Consider the following 7,376-nt stretch of genomic DNA (forward strand, 5'->3'; position numbering starts at 1 on the left):
CTAATACTTTTAATAACAACAAAGGAAGACGCACACGCAGAAAAATTGAGTCATCTAAAGCGTAAAGAAAAGTAATGAAATTTGATATATATTTTGATTGCATGATGAAACATGCATCATTTCAGATTTTAAAGCAAGATCTAACCACACACGATAATGCATTAAATTTATTTCGCGACCAATCACAAAAAGCCGGCATATTATGCCTGCTTTCAAAAGAAAGCACAGTTTGATGAATCAGTAAACCTTCGAATCAATGTGCTGTGTTTTGGAAGCAAACGTAAAATCCGGGAACTTCTGGTCACGTGTTGTAAAGGGATATATTCAAGAGGGAAAATCCAAACAAGAAAAATCAGCGAGAAGAAAATATCAACTGCAAAAGTACTACAAGGAAGAGAAAAGCAACTGGAGATATGACACGAGCAGATTATGTTTATTCGCTAATGCAAGAATGGGGGCAAAAGAAAAAAAACGAAATAGCAAAACACTCCAAACGAGTTATCTACAAAGCTGCAGACTGAAGGAAATTTTACAGCTGATTTTAAAGAAAGGGACGACTGCAGATAGCTTCAACATTCTGCATTCTTTTAGCGCACTGTTCTCCGAAAGGTTATCTGAAAATCACGCGCGTCCAGATGAGCTCCTTCAAGGTATACTAGTCTCAATAAAACACATGAACAGGATTCGAAAATCTTTATAAATTAAAAAAAAATCATTATTTTCTGGCAGAACCCTTTTAACAAACTGTGCCAACCTTCCATCATTTTATATATATGTGTGTGTGTGTGAATAAGTTTGTTTACCTTGGGAATAATGTATAATTAGGGTTACCAAGTAATTTTTATAAACTTGGTTATTTTACTCCTAATCCCAAGTAAGCAGACAGTTAAGTTTGTGCCTGAACGTAGTTCAAGTCTAAAGGTGGTGCAACACCAGAGCAACTCATTGTAAAGGTGGGTAAGGTCTAAAGGTGGGTGTTGCACCACCTTTAGACTTGAACTACGTTCAGGCACAAACTTAACTGTCTGCTTACTTGGGATTAGGAGTAAAATAACAAAGTTTATTTATAAAATTACTTGGTAACCCTAATATATATATATATATATATTATTTAAATTAAGGGGATATTAAATCCCACATAGTTTTAAAACCGAATAAGAAACTCAGAGATTGGAATCAGAGAGTTTCATGCCGAATATAGTAAACTATAAAAGTATCGGCGATCACTAGCGTGAGCTAATGCAGGTGACCCTAGTACGTAGTACAATACCGGACAACTAGTAGCAAAGGTGGTAAAGTTCTGTTTGGAAACTCGTATAGCAGAGTATAAGTTCTTTTCGCTATACACTTTGGTATTAGGTCTAGCTACTCACTGATGAAGCCTCAAAAAAGGCTGAAACCGGTCTGTGTAGTGACCTCCCTCCATAATGTAATAACAGCATACATTTCCAAGGAAATGTGTTTTTACATTATGGGAAATACCTAAGAATAGCGATCAGAATTTTACCACCTTTGCTACGAGTTGCCCGGTATTGTACTACGTACTAGGACTACTTGCATTAGCTCACGCTAGTGATCGCCGATACTTTTATAGTTTACTATATTCGGCATGAAACTCTCTGATTCCAATCTCTGAGTTTCTTATTCGGTTTTAAAAAAATGTGGGATTTAATATCCCCTTAATTTAAATCATGTTTATAGGTTTTATATACAAGTTTTCATTCTCAATAGAAATTATAACAGCTTAGGTTAGGTTATTTTATAATGCAAAAGTAAGCAAAGTACTTCTTTTGCACTCAATGAAATCCGAAATCATTATAACCTAACCTAACCTAACCTAAACTAACCTGGATGTCGCATGTCGAACCAGAGTGTAGTGGTAGTTTATCGTGGGCGGATTAATGGGGATAAAAAATAAACGTTTTTGTGGGCGGAGCTCAATGATTGCGAGCAGATAAATGGGGATAACAAATAAAAGTTGTTGTAGGCAGATGAATGGGGATTATAGAGAAACGTAGTTGCACCTCTTTTATTAATAATAACCGGTAATTATTAATAATAACAGGATTTATCACTTTAACCATAACATATATATATATATATATATATATATATATATATATATGCGCCGCATGCGACTTTGTTGCGATATAAAATGTATTTCTTATTGTGGGTCGCCGTGAAAAAAGTTTGAAAAGCACAGATTTAATGATCAATCAAAATTTCTATGATTTAGCGATAAACATTAGTGTCATAGTCAAGAGTTTGTGGCTCCATCTATTGCTATAAGGTAAAAGTAATTCAGATTTGCGTTGATCTCATGACGAGATAACTCGGGTATGATGGTAAAATTATAAACTGCTTAAATTGTAATTATGGAAAAAAAAAGTAGAGTCTTAAGATGGGAGTAGTTTTTTATATAAGAGAAGGTTCACATTTTTGACCAGAAATGTTCTTAACTTAGTTAAGGATGCATGTGGATATGCAGAGAAGAAAACTGTGCTACGTTTGGATGGCAGTGGGAATTAATAGCACAGCAAGCGTCAGTGGCTTGTGGTAAACCTGCGATGATGTCTGAATATTGGAAGAGTGAATCCCATGGAAGGTAAAGGGATGAATGGCGTAATTAAACAGCGACTAAATAAAAAAGAAGCCGTGCGAGGAGCAGGTTAGCAAAGTGAATGGAGATAAAGAAAGAGGAAAGTCAGATTATGAGAGAAAACTAGCTGATCAGGATCAAGGAAATATTAGGGAAAGTCTACTGATGATGAATCCATCTAGTTGATGGAGATTGCAGGAAAATGGCTTCAGCAGAAGAAGAATTACTCAACGACCACTTCTGCAAGTTTATGTCATCCTGGAAATGGTTTAATACTTCATTCTGGAGAGAGAAAATGAAGATGGGTGTTATGCCGGAAGTCTTAAATATACTTCGAAAATATCAATTTAAATACAACACTGGGAATGGGTAGAGGAAGTATTAAAGGAGTGAACTACATTTCACTTGCATGTTACTCAAGGCGGGTGCACGAGGATAATACCAATAATACCTCAGGGGTTAAGTGACTGTTAAAGTTCTGGAAAGATTATCTTGGAAAATTCAAGAGTGGGCAGATTGTAAAGCTTGATCTGGACAACATGGCTTTTGGGTATGCAAGATTACTTTTTAGTAATCTTAGATGTAATATTTTATAACAAAGTAACACTTAAGTTGGTTAAGGTGGTGATTATATTGTGATATTGCTGGACTTTGCAAAGACATTGGACAGAATACCTCATTGTACGTTATTGCATAAATTAGGATGGTTAGAGGGAATAATAAGCTGGTGACATCGATAATATGGTGACTGTCTTACAGATATCAAGCAGCGATGTATAGAAAAACAGCCAAAGAGAACAAAGATGAGTGACGCAAAGCTCTGTCCTTAGTCTTACCGTTTTGCCACTGATATTTAATTTGTATATTAATGTCATTATAGGTTTTTTTGGGGGGGAAGGGGGGATTTTTATGTTCTCCCATTACCTAAACATAAGAAGAAAGGTAAGAAATAAATAAACAGTAAGAAGCATTTGCTTCTCAAAATGCTCCTTACTGTTCTAAAGATGTACTTCTGTGAATGATAACGAGCTCAGAAGCTTTCTGTGCATCTGCAAAGTTCGAGTAAATATAACATCTAAGAAATTACCTTTGCCAGACGTTTGTACCCACAAATAAGCTCCTCTTTATTTATCCTTATGTATCGGGTGCGAATTCAACCGCTGTTATATTGGCCAAACTCGCCGCGCTCTATTGAGAAGAGGATTAGTGAACAATAATACTATACAATGGAGTGGATCATAGTAATCTCTGGATCAGCACGTTGTGAACATTGTCCCTTTAAATTCTTTCTAGAGCAAAGGCATCCTTAGATGCATTTTAGACATGAAATCTTATTTAAGAAGAATTTTGAAGTCTTATTATCTAACCCTAAATTAAATAGGAATGATGGAATATTCTTGTGCGAATGTGTGCAAACTCTGAACTTAAATGGAAAGAATTAATTTTTAGTACGCAAATTTTAGATAAGAGATAATGTAAAGATAAGATGTGGAAGAAAGATTTTAGAAGTGGAAAGATTTCAATATTTAGGTAGCTGGATCTCAGAGAAAGGAACTTCAGAGGTGGACATCAGAAATAGCAACGCTAAATTGGCATTTATGGAAATGAAGAGAATTTTATTAAACAAGAATATTAAAATAGGTTGGAATAGTTAAAGCAACAGTTTGGAGTATTGCAAGTTATGGAAGTGAGTCATGGACACTTAGAAAGAGAGATATGGAAAGAATTAATGCATTGGAAATGTGGTGTTATAGAAAGATGGAAAAGATTAGCTATACAGAGAGAATGTCAAATCAAGAAGTTTTAAGACGAGTTGGGATGGAAAGAACACTGGCTCAAGAACATTATGCAAAGAAAGACCAGATTTGCAGGACATCTTCTGAGAGGTTCTTCGGGACACCTGACAAGACCTACATTACAAGGGAAAGTTGAGGGGAAGAGAAGACGTGGAAGACCAACTAGAGAGTGGTTTAATGACATCGTGGAATGGACTGGTTTAAGAATGACAGTGAGAAAAATGGAGAAGAGCTGCTCATCTGCTGCAACCTTCTTCCTAGAAGATGCTACCGGATGACGACGACGACACAAATTTTATGTATACTGCTCAAAACAATTAGGGATATTTTAGTTTTCCTGTAAATTATATAGTTATAAAAATAATTTACAAATGTAACACATTTTGTAATAAATATCGATTATTTAAACAATATATCATTAATTTCATTCTATCCGTAAGTAAGAAATATTTATTCCTGTATAAAATATCCAATAGTTATAATTATTTGCAGAAATTTATAATTATGAGACAAACACTAAAATATTCCCGTAATTGTTTTGAGTAGTGTATTTTACATTATGCAAACTGTCCTGTAATCCCATAGGAAGGATTATAATAGTGAAGCTCATCTTTGCTGTCATGCAGCTCTTACGAATTGTCCATTCTCTAACCTTGTTTCAGATTCATAATGCAGCTTTTTGCATCGATGGAACAGTCAATAACTTGGAACGAAGTTATTGGCTCCTATTAATACGGTTGATTGGATAATATCTTGATTGCTGTGTATTTAATTGCGTAGGTTTCCAAGATGCGGAAAGAACTGAAAGGTGGATAACTAGAGGCGGGGGGGGGAAGGAATCTTACTGTGTATTGGTGAACTAAGCATGTGGATTAGTTTGGTCAGTAGGTCGTAAAAAAGGGAACATGAGAGACATACACTGTCTATCAAAAGTTACAGGACGCCTTTCCGTTGCAGGGAAATGGGCGCCATTAAAATTTCATGGCTTATAAAGATAATTGCATTGTTTTTTTTTGTGTGTGACTCCCACTGAAGAAAGTTTTTTGTTAACCTGTAGTATATTTGTAGGTGTGAGTGGGCTAAGGATTTTTTATAATTTTTAAAAATCAGTTTTATCTATTTTTCTCTTGGAAGTCATCGATCTGGTATCAGAACGATTAAAGAGGTGTCCAAGACCGCAGAGAGCACTACAAACTGGCAGTTTTCGTAGTAGAGCCCACAACCCACAGTACTTTATTAATAATGAAAAAAAAAAAAACAATAAAACTAGTGGATCCACAGGACCAATCGTCCTTACTTTGGAGTTCCATTCTGTATGCCATTTCCCTTATATGGTATATGTTTCCAGTTGAATGACAAATGCAAAAGTTTGGAATTCCAGCATTTCGTGAAGGCAAAAAAGAAGCCTCGAAAAGACAAACATGTCAATCATTGATCGCAACCTCTGATTATTTGCACGAGTGCGTCCGTTTGTGTTCAAGTTATTGTCAAGAAGGAAGTGAAAACAAAATTCTATTCCTAATTATTGTGTTTATCAAAATTTACCGCAGAGAGTCAGTGACTCGTGTAAAATTACAGCTTTTGAATGAACAATATACAGAGAACAAGTAACTAAAAATCATCTTAATTGAAGTTGGTGTGCTTTCCTAGCAAAAACATACTACACGATTGTTCTGCCATCTGGTAGATGCTCGCTGAACCTTTTCCGCCACGAAACAATGGAAGTGTATTGATCGCTTTGTAACTCTCTTGAAGTTATTTATCACATCTAGAGAAAGAGATTAATGATATTCAGTGAATACATCTTTGTCCTTGTGGATATACGGCGCGTGTAAACGAACAGCTAAACCCAGAACGGTTTTGCTCCTGACAAAAATGGTAGCTGGTTCAGGATCGTTATTTTCATATCCCACTTTTATTATGATTCGTTTTTTCTCGATACTTGGCTGTTTTCCTATTGAAGAGTATGTTATAAGGGACCGTTCAAAAATTGCCGTTCTAACAAATCAGAACCCCACTTAAAAGTTATGCAAAACATTTCCCCTCAGAATCAGATTTCGCAAAAGAAAAAGTGAATCGTGTTATTTTAATCATATTATTTTAATTATTAAGTTTACAGTAACATTTAATTTTAATAAGTTCATTTCAATAATACTATCATTATTAGAAAATTACGGGTGCGTAGTCTTGTGACAACCTTTCTTGTACTACAATGTCAGACCATAATAGATTTTTTTCGACTAGAGGGTCTGTTTTTTACATTTTTTTCTTTTCTTTCTTTCTTTCTTTTCTTTTCTTTCTTTTGATAAGCTTTGTTTCACCTGATTCCGAGTTAATCGGAGTACCCTCCAGAAACTCGGTTTTTAACTCCTGACTCGATCAACGGTACAGCTCATATTTTACGCGACATCAGTTAGCGTTTAGGATCACCAGAGGGCAGTAGTTGTCTAATATACTCTCCTCGATGTCTGTAACATCATGGATAGCTATGAGTTCAGTTTTCGGTTATAATTGATGCTTCTTATTGCAGTCTTTATTGGATGTCCTGGTTTCAGGTCATGTATATCGTCAAGCTGTCAATCGGATAAAGATCTGATGACTTAGACATGAATATTTGCATCAGTTTAAATGACATTTAATACGTCAAGAGTTCAATTAAACTTTAATCAAAGAACAGTAATGCAAGGTTCATCTTTACTTGCATTATTCATCCAATGCATTTTTTCAAAAACGTTCAACTAAAAAATAAAGTCCTCATCGTTATCCGGATCGCAAACATTATTTAAATATTTTTAACCTCCCTCCCCCACTTTTGGTCAACCCCCTTGCCTAACAGTGTTATATAATTTATAATTTATGGACAGGACCTAAAAGAGGTGGTCGGTGAGGAAGTAAACGTCTGCTTAGAATGCAATATATTCAAATGATTTTTTTAAAAAAAATCTTAAGAAAGTCGTAAAATCCCAAATGTATTATATTGT

The sequence above is a fragment of the Typopeltis vanoorti genome, chromosome 7 (genome assembly GCF_054136105.1).
Source record: "Typopeltis vanoorti isolate ZY-2024b chromosome 7, IOZ_Tvanoo_1.0, whole genome shotgun sequence".
Taxonomy (NCBI): Eukaryota; Metazoa; Arthropoda; class Arachnida; order Uropygi; family Thelyphonidae; genus Typopeltis; species Typopeltis vanoorti.